Source organism: Pan troglodytes, chromosome Y, assembly GCF_028858775.2.
Source record: "Pan troglodytes isolate AG18354 chromosome Y, NHGRI_mPanTro3-v2.0_pri, whole genome shotgun sequence".
In the NCBI taxonomy this organism is placed as follows: domain Eukaryota; kingdom Metazoa; phylum Chordata; class Mammalia; order Primates; family Hominidae; genus Pan; species Pan troglodytes.
Window position 1 is genome coordinate 14572724 of NC_072422.2, and position 14715 is coordinate 14587438.

Genomic DNA, 14715 nt, shown 5'->3' on the forward strand with positions numbered 1-14715 from the left:
CAAAATATACTACAAAGTTTTACTTACCAAAATAGCACAGCAACATAGGAAAATAAGAGAAATGAGCTAAAGAAAAACAATAGGGGCACACAACTAAGTCACTGCTTTTGCTTCTCACGACCTATTCCCAAAGAAGCAAGAATTGTCAATGCAAAATCAAGTCTCTTCTATAAACTAGGTGATGAAGAACTTGGATATATACATAAAGGATTTTAAAATTAGATTATTTTGGCCAGGCAGGGTGGCTCATGTGTGTAATTCCAGCACTTTGGGAGGCTGAGGTGGGTGGATCACCTGAAATTAGGAGTTCGAGACCAGGCTGCCCAAGATGGCGAAACCCTGTCTCTACTAAAAATACAAAAAAGAAGGAAGAAGCAGCTCCATGACAATGGTGTGGGTAGTGATGGTCTCAAAGTGACTGCAAAAGCACAGGAAAAAATATGAAAAATAGAGAATGGGGTTATATCAAACTAAAGTGTTTCAGAAGAACACAGGAAACTAAACAGAGGGAGGAGACATCCTACAGGACGGAGAAATTATTGGATCAACATACATCTTATAATGGGTGAATACTTCCAGTACATAAGAAACTCAAACAACTAAATAGCATGAAAATGAAAGGTCTAATGACATGAATACTCATTTGTTTAAGTAAGCCATACAGTTGCCCAGCAGGCATACTACAAAGTCCTTATCATCCCTAAACCATAAGGCAAATGCAAATCTAATCCACGATGAAATGTCAGATCACTTGAGTCAGAATGGCTGTTATCCAAAAGACATAAGAAACACATTTCTGGTGAGGATGCAGAGAACACAATATAGATGCACCCTTTTGGTGAGAATGTAAATTAGTGCAGGCCTTACACAGGGCTTTATGCCAATTTAAGTACAGAGAGTCCTCAGAAATCTATAAGCAAATCTACCCACCATATGCTCCAGCAATCTGAATAGCGAGGCAAAACCACGTGTTTGGTGCCCTTCTTTCTAGCATATTTCCTGAGTGAACATTATTTCCTGACTCCCTATGTTTGAGACCCATTTTCCTTAATGGTATTTTTCCCATTTGCCTGGTGTTTCTGGAAGTTTCTCTCTCTCTATCACTATGTCTATGTCTATGTCAAGGTCTATGTCTATATGTCTATCTTTATCTCTCTGTCTGTGTTGCTGTATCTCTATTTCTGTCTCTATCTCTATATCTCTCTAACTCTGTTTTTATCTCACTTGAAGCTGTTTGACACCTCTTTGCTCTTTATTTGGATCCTTGCTTCTGCAATGTGAATCTCTTAGTAAACTAAAACCCATCTTTTTGAACCCTAGTGGATTTATGCTTTGCTAAATATACATCCTCGTTTCTGGAAGCTTTTGCAAGGATAATTTGAAATCTCAGTGATTTTTGAGAAACTTAACATCTCCCTGCACTCGTGCATTTTTCATGTCTTCCTTCCTATTGCTTGTGTTCCTTACCTGTCCTTTTACTAACTTCTATCTTCCATTTAGCTCTGTTGAATACGTTGATATACCCTAATTAAAACCTCTCATTGTCCATCCTTCCATCTACCAATAAACAAGCCCTTTTCTTTCTATTTAAGCTTCTCAACCCACTATAGTGATGAGAAATGTACACTCCCTAAATCAGCGGCTCTTGAGGGACTCAAGGATCTTCCCCACCCTCCAAAAAATTATCTGACTGAAGTGGAAAAGAAAAATGACTAATTAGAAGAGATTGAGCATTTTAACTACCCAGCTTTTGAAGACATTCAGACTGTCACTGGATGTATCCTGTAAGTAAAATGCAGTCCTCTATCTCCCTAGATTAAATATTTGGGAAAATAATCTCAGAAAATTCTTCTTTAACAATAGGGACAAAAGGTATTAGACTTCCTATTGAATAGGTGAGCTTGTCTCATTTTCCAGAAGCACAATTTAGATTAAATATAAAGTGTGTCTAAACCAGTGAGATTTATATTACTCTAGTGCTTTATTCATGACTAAATTTTAGGAGAGCTACAAAATATTTGCTGCTAATTACAATTTTTGCATTTACATTAGGTATGTGTGTTATATTTCTACCACTGAATGTTATTACTAAGTTAATTTTGAATATCACTTAAAAGGGTACTATTCTAATTGGCTTAGAGATAAATGAGCTCTATCGTGAATTACATACTCCTAAAAATCCCAGAAATAGATGACCAAGTTCATATGACTCATGCAAATATTTAGTAAACGAGATTAGTTTAAAACGATTTATTGCACACAGACACATATTGCAAGTTGTTACTATTAAGTGCAAGAATGCATTTGTGGGCCAGGCATGGTGGCTCATTCCTGTAATCCCTGCACTTTGGGAGGCCAGGGCAGGTGAATCATCTGAATTCAGTAGTTTGAGTCTAGACCAACCTGGCCAATATGGCGAAAATCAATCTCTACAAAAGTCAGCCAGGAACGGTGGTGCACACCTGTGATCCCAGCTATGCAGGAGGCTGAGGTAGGGCAATTGTTTTTTCCCAGGGGGCAGGGGTTGCAGTGAGCTGAGATCTCGCCACTGCACTCCACAGCCTGGGTGAAACAGGGCGATTCTGTCAGTGGAAAAAAAAACAACACCAACCAACCAAACAAACAAAAAAACAGAAAGAAAAAGAATACATTTGTATTTTTCTTTGATTTACTATTTCACTAATTGAGCTGCATTACATTCACTGGACATTTAATATTTTATAAACATTTTTATGGCAATAGAGACATTTCTCCTGTTTAGTAAAAAAGTGTTCTTTTTTCTAACAGGACATTATTGGAAAGTGGTTTTATTACCAAGCCTTTTCTGAATATCAAATACATTTAAGCACAATTTCCATAGAATTAGATATAACCAGGCAGAATTAAAAACTAAAGATGAATATGGGGACAATACTTACAAAGCCCTCTTGGGAAAAGTAGCCTCATAATTGGTAATAGAGTTCCTAGCCTAAGAGATGAGAAAGACAGGTCACTTCTGGGAAAGTTCTGGAATCCACGATATTTGGGGACTTTGAGAGAAAAGGAATTCAACCCAATCTACAGGTTCTGATAGAACAAGTACAAAATTAGCCAGGTGTGATGGTGTGCGCCTATGGTCTCAGTTACTCAGGAGACTGAGGTGGGAGGATCACTTGAGCCCAGGAGATTGAGGCTGTGGTGAGGCGGAGATTGAAGCTGTGGTGAGGCAGACACTGTCTCTAATTTAAAAAGTAAATAATGAAGAAATAAATAAATAAAGGCCTTTGTGGTCAATACCATTCTTACTGCATTTCGGTAAATAATGACAAAACTAGTAAGACCAGACTTATTTTGTGAATAAGAGTCAAGAGAAGTAACTGCAGAGAGAATTGTGTTTCAGTGGAAAACTATAGAACACCCACATGAGATATCTTACAAATTTTATTAGTCTACATTTTCAATTCTTGTTTTATTCAATATGTAGCTACAACTCTCCAAAGTAAAATTTCAACATTGTGTCCCCCTTTAATGATTTAGCATCACTGAAAACTAAAACTGCCAAATTGTCCCCAAACCTTGTAAGCTGAAGCTGGATGACTCAGTATCAACATTTTAAAAAATAATTTTTGGCCAGGTGTGATGGCTCACACCTGTAATCCTAGCACTTTGGGAGGCTGAGGCGGGCACATCACAAGGTCAGGAGATCAAGGCCATCCTGTGAATGGTGAAACCCCATCTCTACCAACCAAAAATAAAAAATAAAAAAATAAAAATAAATTAGCTGGGCATGGTGGCAGGTGCCTGTGGTCCCAGCTACTCTGGAGGCTGAGGAGGGAGAATGGCGTGAACCCAGGAGGCATGGTAGAGTATTAGGTAGAGGAGGTGGTATGTGGAAGGGTATGCCTGGGCCTGTAGCTTAATCCCCTGTAGAACTACCTGAGGGAGTTAGGGCCTCAGAGATGGAACAGAGAGGAAGCCAGGGCTGGGGGCTGAGAGACCTGTGGGTGCTGGAGCTGGGACACCCATGGAGAACACAAAGCTCAGGGAAGAGACTGCCATGAGCAAACCCAGGCCATCCACGGGCTGAGAGAGAAAGGCCCATCAGGGAACTGTAACATCAACAATTCAGGATTATGGAATCTTAAGCTGCCTAAGAGGCATAAGTGGCTAAGTTCAGTGGGAGAGAAGCAAGTCTCAACAGATAGCTGCTTCATCATCCCTTGCTGGCTACCTTCCCCGCCCTGAGGTCTGCTACAACCTGAGGCTGAGTTTGGGCTCAACTAGGGCCCTCTCGTCCTCTACACAGATGTCTATCCCAGGCCTGTCTACATTTATGTGCTCCCACAATGGCTCTCTCAGCCCTGCCCCAAGGAGCTCCAGACTGATGATGGAGTCACCACTCTACTCTTACAGAGCCACAGTCTGACAGGGGAGGCACAGCACTGCCCCCAAGGAGCCCTACACTGATAGAGGAGGCACAGCCCTGCCGAGCCTCAAGGAGTCCTAGACTGATGGAGGAAGCACAGATCTCAGGGAGCCCCAGACTGCTAGGTAAGGCACAGACCTACCCACAGGGATTCTCTGAGCACAGGAGACACAGCCGAGAGCCAGTTCTGTTGCAGACAGGGTTTCCCACACTTGGAGCCCAGGGCATGAGCAGGCATGCTGAGGTGAGTGTGGGACGCGGGCAGAAGAGGCAGCAGCCGCCCAGTGCTATACTCAGCCTCAGCATGAAGCCGTCAGAGGCCCCTGAACTGGACGAGGACGACGGCTTTGGTGGCTGGCCCCAGAGGCCAGAGCAGTGGCAGCAGCGCGAAGAGGCCAAGGGCGCCTCAGACAACAGAGAGCATCCCGCGGTACAGGAGTCCTAAAGGGGAGCAAGAGGAGAGGTGAGTGGGGGCCTGAAGGGCGGGCGCTGGGCAGAGTGGGGCTCCCTCCAGGCCTTGAGGGCAGGCGCTGGGCAGAGCAAGGCTCTCCCTTCAGGCCCCCAACCTGCACCTGAGCATCCACCCCATGCTCCCCTTTCCAAGCAGCCTCTGAAATGCCCCCATGGACAGGAAACGGGGAGAAAGGAGGGAAGGGAGGAAGAAAGCCAGACAGCATGGCGGCTGGCGAGGGGCCATTAGGAAACCGATTCTGGGTCTTCCCAGGGGCCCTGGGCCCCATCCAGGCAGGGGCCAGGCCAGATGCTGCCACATCAGCACACAGCTGCCGCCTCTTCCATGATGGAGGCTAAGTGCCCACCGCCGCCACCCCTTCTTACCTCGGGGCTCGTTGATCTCCATGCTCACGGAGGGGAGCAGGTATTTCCAGATGTGCATGGCGGAAAGTCAGCCGAGAGAACACAATTTCCAGACGTGTGGATGTGTGTGCCCGTCTCAACCCCGGCAGGCTCAGCAGGGGCTGCTCCTGAGCCCCAACTCACTACCCCTGCTCAGGGTCCTTGCCGCTCTCAGTCACCTATGGCCACAATGGGGCCGACCCCACCCACCCTGTGGGGCCCAGGCTATCTGGGACCCCAGCCCTGCTCAGGACCCCCTTACCCTGAGTGGGACCAGAGCCGGTAGCTTGGCTGACAGTTCTCCCTGGTCGGGGTCTTTCCTGGCCCCTATGAGGCCCTAAAGCAGCCTAGAGCTCTAGGGACCGGCATTGCTGAGAGATGCTGCTTTGTCCTCCTACAACCAGACTCCCACTCCCCAAGAGCCACTGGTCTTGGCCTGCTCTGGTTACCACCGACCCCCACCCCCCCCCGCCCACTGCCCCAACCCCAGCCTCAGTCCCTCCATATGTGCTTGGGTGTCAATGGCCCTGCATTTCTCTGATGGGCAGCTCCCTTCTCCCTGGCCTCAGGCTTAGGCGGGCATGGCTGCTCCCAAAAGCAGGGGCCACTTTGAGTCTTCCCTGGAGCCCAGCTCTGTGACTGCCACCCTACCCCCTGCATCTGCCTGGCCACATGGCCCTGCTCCTGAATGGCCCCTCTGTGTGGCTACCACACCCATGGGCCTCTTCAGGGAGCAGAGCAGGAGTGGTGGCCCCGGCAGCCTGGCCCCCTGGGGACCCCACAAGACCAACCGGGTGGGTAAGTAACTGCCAGGCTGAGGCCCAGCTTGGGGTTGAACCCAGCTTCAGCCCCTGGGGGACCCTCAGTCTGTAGAGCCCTGCCTGGTGTGGAATGGGTAGTTCCACAAGGGCCTCAGGCCCTGACACAGGGGCCCAAGCAGACTGCGCGCTGGCTCTGGGGCCACTGGACCTTTTTTCCCAATGGGCTTGGGTCTCAGATACCTTGGCACTTAACTAGCCTGACTGTTCTCATTTTACAGATGGAGAAACTGAGGCTTGGAAATGCGAAGGGGTCAGCCAAGCAATCCAATGGCCCTAGAATGGCTTTGCCTCCCTTTCCACCCACAGCCCTGGCCTGTATGCTGGCGAAAAGGAGGACCATGATGAAATCCACCTGGAGGAGGTGAGTCTGAGCAAGGAGGGGCCAGACTCAGAGGACACTGTCTAAGACAACCTGGGGGTTCCAGAGGCTGAGTAGGAACAGGAGGCGGTGATGGCTTTTCCTCAGAGGGTCTGAGTGCACCCCCACTCCAGGGATGAGCCTGCCTTTGCTTTCTGCACTACTCCAGGGAGGAGCCTGCCTTTGCTTTCTGCACTCTGTGAGCTCTGTGGGACTAGCCCAGAGTGGGTCAGCACCCCATACCCCTAGACCTTGTAGCCCCTTCTGGGTCCACATTTTCTGAGAGGACGAGGCTCTGTTACCCTCTTGCAAGATCTGGAGACATTTTCTCAGACTCCTCAGTCCCTCATCACCAGCTCCAGAATGGGAGCATATCAGAGCCATAGATAACCTGAAGCCCAGGGAGGGGAGAGCATTTGTTCCCACAGGTGCTGGGTGGCGCAGCAGAGGTACAAGCAGGAGGTCATCTGAGATGTCTGTTTTTTGTTGTTCTTGTCATCGTTCTTTGTTTTCTTTTTTCCCCTAGGATCAGAAATGACAGCAGCCCAGGACATCCAGCCCCTTGGTCTTGGAGGGGACCATGGAACAGAGCTCACCTTTCCTCAGCACCACCACCAAAGTAGGTCAAGTTGCCAAGCCTACCATCTTCTCCCTTCTCCAAGACTCATACCCAAAAGGCCAATCCCACATGCCAGCCACAGAAAGACCAGGCCCAGGCCTGGCTTTTGCCTGCTATGCTTGCCGGTGCCTGGTGCTCAGACAACCCTCGTGACATAAGGGTTGGAGGTTGGATTGGTGGATTGAGTGTTGGGGGAATGGAGGGTGGTCTTTTGCCAGGCTGCAACAGACCCCTGTCTCTCTCCACCCTCTGCTCTTGACAGGACAGAGTCCCTAAACTGCTGCATAGAGAAGAGGTCTGTCTGTCTGTCTGTCTGCCTGCTTTCTGGGCTCAGATTTTGATTTCCCCAAGTGGAGGTTGAAAGGAGCCACAGCATAGAGATTTGGAGATGAAATCGGGCTCTGGCAGAGGCTCGGGTGAGTGGGGAGGAGCCTTACTGGGAGACATGGGACCCGACGCATCTTCTACACCCCAGTAACAGTGTGAAGAAGTACCAGCTAGACTTGCCCATCTCCAAGATTGAACAGCAGCCATCGAGGTATGACCTGGCTCACCTCTGCTGCCAGGTCCCTTCTCCATCCTGACACCACTCCCTCATCCAACCAACACCCTCCCATCCAATCAATGTCGCATAATTCAACCAATACACTATCCAACCAATACTTCTCCATCATATCAGTGCCCCTCTACCCAACCAATGCTCCCCCATCTAATCAGTGTCTCTCCATGTCATCAACGCCCCTCTGTTCAATCAAGGCTACTAAATCCAAATAATAATCTCCCTTCCCATCAATGGTGCTACACCCAATTAATGTTCCTTTATACAACCAATGCTCCTGCAACCAATACTCCACCAATTATTCAGTGTTCCTCCATGTAATCAATGCCTCCTATCGGAACAATACTCCATCATCCAATCAATGCTTCTCCATCCAATCAATGCTCCTATATCCAGCCAGTACTCCTCCAGTCAACCAATGCTCCTTTATCCAACCAGTGTTCCTTAATAAAATTAATGCCCCTCCATCCAATCAAGATTTTTCCATCCATCCAATACTACTCCATACAATCAATGCCTCTGCATCCAATCAATGCCCCTTCATCCAATCAATGTCCCTCCCATCCAATCAATTCTCCTCCATCCATCAATGCTTCTCCATAAGACCAGTACCCCTCCATCCAACCAATACTTGACTATCCAATTAATGGCTCTCCATGTAACCAGTGACCTTCCATTAAATCAATCAGTGCCTCTCCATCCAATCATTGCTCCTTCATTCAACCAATACTCCTACATTCAAACCATGTCCCTGCAGCCAATCAATATTCCTTCATCCATCAACTCCCTTCAGTCCAACCAAAACATCTTCATCCAATCAGTACCCCTATTCATTCAGTGCTCCTCCATTCAATCAATTCCCCTCCACCCAAACACTATTCCTCTAGGCAACAAAACAACTTTATCCAATCAATGCCCTTCTATCCAAAAATGCCTTGCTATCCAATCAATGGCCTTCTATCAATTTCCCTCCATCCAGCCATTACGCCTCCATCTAAAAAACATAGTTTCACCCAGTCAATGCCTCTGCTTCCAAACAGTGCCCTTCTATTCAACCAATACTTCTTTATCTAATCAGGTCACCTGCATCTAACCAGTATCCTTCCATCCAACAAATACTCCTCTGCTAAATCAGTGCCCCTTCATCCACCCAGTGCCCCTCCATCCAGCCAGTACTGACTTATCCAATAAGCACTTCTCTATCTTACCAGTTTTCCTTCATTCAATCAGTTCACTTCTGTGCAATTGATGGTCCTACATTCATACATTACTTCTTCACCCAATCAACAACCTTCCATTCAACCAATATGTCCAATTTCAATTAATCCCCCTTCAACCAACCAATATTTCTCCATCCAACCACTACTTCTCCATCCAATCAATGTTCCTCTATCCAACCAACACCGTTCTATCAAGCCAATATTTCTCCATCCAATTAATGCCTCTCCATCCAACAAGTAATCCTCCATCCTATCGATGCTCCTGTGTACTAGCAATATTCCTCCATCCAACCAATACTTCCCCATCCAATCAGTACTCCTTGAATCATTCACTCCTCCATCCAGTCAATACCTTTGCATCCTACCAGTGTCCCTCCATCCAACCAATAGTCCTTCATCTAATCAATGTTTTTGCATGCAATCAATGCCCCTTCATTGAACAAATATGGCTCTTTCCAACCAGTACTACTTCATTCTATCAATGCTCCTACATCTAACAAATACTCCCTCATATAATCAGTACCCCTCCATCCAAGTAATACTTTTTCACCTATCAACACCTTTCTATACAACCAGTACTCCTCTATCTAATCAGGCCTCCCTAATCCAACCAATACTTCACAATTTAACCACTGTCCCTCCATCTGTTCAGTGCCCCTCCATCTAAACCATAGTCCCCCAGCTTTACCCCATGAGCGGCGTGGAGGCAGATCCACACCTGTCCTGTGTACCATCATTTCCCTGGTCCTCTTCAGGACAGGGAGGTGTCTCACAATTCCATCCAATGAAGGAAGGCACATCTTTTCAATGATCCCCACTCTAGGGCTCCATTGGGAAAGCATTGCCTGGGAAAATACAAAGATAAAGTAGAGGGTTGCCCAGTGTGTCCCTCCGATGTGTCCCTCCGATGTGTCCACAGTGGTCATCCACTAAGGTAACCTTGATTCTTTACGTCCTCTTCATCTGTCCAGACCCCGAAGTTAGCCTGTCAGGCCTCCATAGAGCTGTCCAGTGTGGCTATGGCTAGTAACAAGAGTTAATGGGAGATGGGTGAGGTGCAGGCTCAGCCTGTGGCCAAGACACTGTCCTGCAATGTCAGGTCCCCTCCAGGGGCAAGGCTGGGCTGCAGAGCCAGCACCTGGGAGTTTTGCAGCAGGTCAGATTTCCTTGTTAAGGCAAGCATGGGACTGTCCATCATGAAGATGGGTATACAGAACACTGAGAAACTGCAGTAGGGTTGGGTTCACCCTTGCTGGTGTTGAAGGCTGTGTTGGCCGAGTGAAGGTGGATGGCACCTTTATTCCTTTCCCTGCCTCTTCCACTGGGATCACACGGAAAGGTTAGGTAGGCAGGTCCCAGGCCCCTTGGCCAGGTAAGGCAAAGCAAGAGAGAAGAGCCCAGGGCTTCTACTCCCAGAGAGCCGGTGTCTGCATTTATGACATATCCTACTGCTGCCTCCAGGATATTGTGGCTGGAGACATGAGCAAGAAAAGCCTCTGAGAGCAGAAGGGAGTCTCCAAGAACTCATCACCAATTAAGGATTAGCCTAAATGTGGTTGGGGCAAGCAGGGTGGGTGCAGCAGGGGAGGACAAACAGGATCTGTCCTCTGTGCATATGGGATGGCTGCCCAGAGGCGGATGGTCATCATTCCCTTTCTGCTGTTCTCACCTTCACTCTTGGTCTCCTTCCCCAACAGAGCACCCCATCTGGGAAGAGGTATACATTTGTGGCTACTGGACATGGGAAGAATGAGAAGATGCTTGTGGAAGGGGGCCCAGCACCCTAGGCCTCCCATCTTGGTGAGTCCCTGTCAACCCACAGAGCACGAGGTGGTGCACACATGTGCACTGTGCTGAGAACTTGGCAGGCTGGAGGGGGCATGGAGCACTGTTGCAGGCTGCAAGGGTGGGCTCCAAGTTGGCCAGAACCCGGATCAGCTCAGTCTTCCAGCCCTGTGCACATGCTGCCTCTTTCACCTGACACAAGATTCAAAGTCTGGTCATTTCACCAGAGTCAGCCTGGCTCAGCCAGTGCTCCAGCAGGAAAGCTCAAGGATCCCATCTGGGACTCTCCAAAAGCCCCAGCAGGGCTCATGAGGGAAGTGAGGGGCAGCCTGGACCCCAAGGGCTAGCATTGAAGGAAGGGGATGGCATGGAGCTCGGGTTCCCTGCCCATCTGTGTGTTGGGGGTCCATAGAGGGGCAGGAACTTAGGTCCTACTCCCTGTCCCAACGGAGGGCCATTGGGGTCCTAAGGCCCTCCCCATCCTATGATGCTGACAGAGCAGTGACACTCCTGCCATTGTTAGACACACATTTATTAGTGACCTGGGCCCTGGGCTCCATTTCCAGCATCCATCATCACACCCCAGGGTGGGGTAGGCAGCCTCCTACTGTCTTCCCCTGCTAAACCTGACGTTCAAGTGGCTGCAGTAGAGGCTTTTTCTGGCATCTCTGTGTCCCACTCCTGTGGTTGTTGATCCCAACCAGAGCCTGGATGACGGCCAACTGGGCCCCCCCACAGTCCCTTCTCAGCTGCTCTTGTCCAGCCTGTTCTCACAGGGTTGGGATCTAGGGCTCCATCATCATACAGTTTTCAAAGCCTGGGCATGGCCAATGCTGAGACCCTTTCTCTCATACCAGCCAACTCCTGGAGTCCTGGTTGAGGCTGGCCTCATTCATGGGGACAGGGAAATTCAGAAGGTCCTGAGTGGGGTGAGGTGTGCACCCCCGTCATCTTCTTCCAGACTGCTTTCCTCAGGAGCTTCTGCAGACGTAGGTTGTCCATCCCTGGCTTGGACAGCTGGGGTGGTGGGAGTCCAGATGTTCCCTGGGGGCTCAGGCCACACAGCACAGGTGCCCTTGATGCAGGCAAGATGAGCATTGCTATGTCCTGGGGTGGAAGGGACAGAGGTCAGCCCAGTCTTCCTCCCTCCCAAGGTGGGAAGACTGTCTCCATTAGTCCAGGGAGGATCTGGGGCCAGGAGTGTGGAAACCTGACTAGTCTGCTTCCTAAGCACCCAGAACCTGCCCGGGGTGTCCTGAGCTCGACTGTGCTTCGGGGGCTTTGGGGTGACCCCACCACCAACCTCATGTAGAAATGAGGTCACAGAGTCTGATTCCCTCCAGGGATGCTACAAGCTGCCTTTGAGGCTCTGTCCTACATGCCACCCTGGCACAAAGCAGGTCCCAAGTACACAACCTGGGTCATGCCTCAATGCCACGTGGGCCATGCTGGGGGATGCAGGTGAGTCCCAAGTGAGAGGCATGCCCTGGCCAGCTGCTGGCCACTCCAAGGGCTGGAAGAGCAGTTGGCCACACAAACATGAAGGTTGCCCCACCATCACTGGCCTGACCACAGTTACGTCCACTGCAAGCCAGCAGTGAGACCTGGGGCTGCTGCTGATGGGGGCTGGCTCTGCCAAGGCAAAAACAGAGCTGATGAGGGGTGGGGTTGCAAGCAGCCAGTCTGGGACTCACTCTCAGCTGCTGGCTTCCTCTGGATGCCGGGACTTCAGGAATCACAAAAAACACATTATAGCTCCTGGGGTGGACAACAGGCTGCTTGGCAGGCAGGCCACCTTCCCTCCACCTGGAGTCAGGTCTCCAGCCAGGGGCCCAGATCAAGTCACAAGTGCTCACACTGGGAAGCAGGCCTCTGAGTCAGGGTATCTTGTGCCATGGTGGAGATGGAGTATGGGCAGGGCAGGGAGGCCAGCAGAGAGAGGCACAGGAAGCAGGTTCTGTGGGCTTGCAGGAGGCAGCACGGCCCCTCCCTGGACCCCAGCCTAATGCCTCCTGTACCCCATGCCTATGTTCCAGCTTCCTGGGCCTGCAAGTCCAGCCATGTGGCACCCTCCATGTATCCAGGAGAGATTCTGGCCAGACACCTGCCCCCCTGTCCTGGCTAAGGAGCTGCTTCCTGTTGCCTTTATGGCCTACCCTAGCCTCTTTGACACCCCCCGCTGCCACATTGTTTTGCTCCTGGACCATTTCCCCTCCCTGCCCTTCCACTCTCTGACCCCCACAGCTCTGCTTCTCATTACTTGGGGGAGGAAAGAAACTCCTGATCATTTGCCAAAAGGACATACCCCTGGAAAGGCCAAGTGCCTTCTAGGAAGGTAGGATGTTGAGGCATAGCCTATGCAGAGAGGGCGGGTCACCCCCTAGATCTGAGGGGAAACTACAGGTCAATGGCTGACAATGGCCATGCTGGATGCTCGATGCTGCCTCCCCACTGCACTCTGCTTGCCACCCCTCACTCCCCCATTTTGTGTAATAAAGCTCCCTGTGTATTCCCAAGTGCTGGCTGTCTTGTACTCACTAAGGGGGCAGGGCTGCCCAGCATGGAAAGGCTGGGCCAGTGGACAGCTCATTCCCACACTGCACAGCATACTGTGGCCTCTGGGTTTAGGCAGTCTGTCCTGTCTCATGGCCTTTGCAGTATCAGACTCCAGCACATAAGCTCTGTGGTGGCCTAAGTCAGGGTACACACAAAGGTGGGGTCCAGGCTTCCTTTTCCAGAATGTCTGTGATAACCTACCCCCACCATGACTAGCCAGCAAGATCCACCTTGGGGTCTATGCCCAACACCCCCGAGAATGTGCTCAGTGAAGGTTTTATAAACAGACAAATGGGTGGATGGGTTGGTGGGTGGGTGGATGGATGGATGGATGGATGGATGGATAGATGGATGTGTAGGTGAGTGGTTGAATGGATGGATGAATAGATGAATGGATGGATGAGTGGATGGATAGGTGGGTGAATGGATGGGTAGGTGGGTGAGTGGATGAATGTTTGGGTGGGTGAGTGGAGGGATGGGTGAGTGGATAAATAGGGGGCTGGATGAATGGATAGAAGGATGTATGGGCGAATGGGTAAGCGGGTAATTGGATGGATTGATGGATGGATGAGAGGGCGAATAGGTGGGTGAATGGATGGGTGAGTGGGAGGATGGCTGGCTGGATGGCTGGATGCATTGATGGGTTAGTGAATGGATAGGTGGATGGATGAATGGAGGCATATATGAGTGGATTGGTAGATGAGAGGATGGTTGGATGGATGAAGGGATGACTGTATGGATGAAGGGATGACTGGATGTATGGACAGAGGGAGGGAGGGAGGAATAGGGAATGGGATGAGTGAGTGGATGAGTGGGGAGTAGGTTAATGGATCATTGGATAGAAGGAAGGAGGGATAAATGAAGGATGGGTAGATGGTTGGATGGATGGATAGGTGGATGAGTGGATGGATGGATGAATGAAAGGATGGATGAATACACGTGTAGATAGATGGATGGATGGATGAGTGAATGGACATTGGGTGGATGGATCAATAGGTGGATGGATGAATGGGGTGTGGATGTGTGGATGGGGAGATGAATGGGTGGATGAAAGATGGATGGATAGATAGGTGAGTGAGTGAATGGATAGGTGGATGAGTGAATGGAGGGATGGATGAGTGGATGGGTAAATGGGTGGGTGGATGAATGGGTGAGGGAGTGGATGAATGTATGAACATGGGGAGAGACAGATGGATGGAGGAAGGGGTGAATGAGTCCATGGGTAGGTGGGTGGGTGGAGGGATGGATGAGTGGACATGTGGATGGATAGATGGATGGATGGATGGATGAACGGTGGGTGGATGGAGGGGTGGATGGAGAGAGGGAGGGATGGAGGGATGGATAGATGCATAGATGGGTAGACGATTGGATGAAGAGGTGGATGGATGCATAGATAGATAGATAGTTAGATAAAGTACATGAATGTATAGGTGGGTGGATGGAGGGATCAATGGATGGATAGATGAGTGATGGATGGATGGATGGATCAATGGATGGGTGGCAGAAGGGATAGAGGAAATGGAGGGATAAATGACTG

At 49.7% G+C, this 14715-nt stretch overlaps 1 pseudogene; it reads left to right on the forward strand.

Moving 5' to 3' along the window:
- The first annotated feature begins 4490 nt into the window (after positions 1-4490).
- Positions 4491-10624, forward strand: LOC100608698 (lymphocyte-specific protein 1-like; annotated as a pseudogene).
- Positions 10625-14715: the final 4091 nt, after the last annotated feature.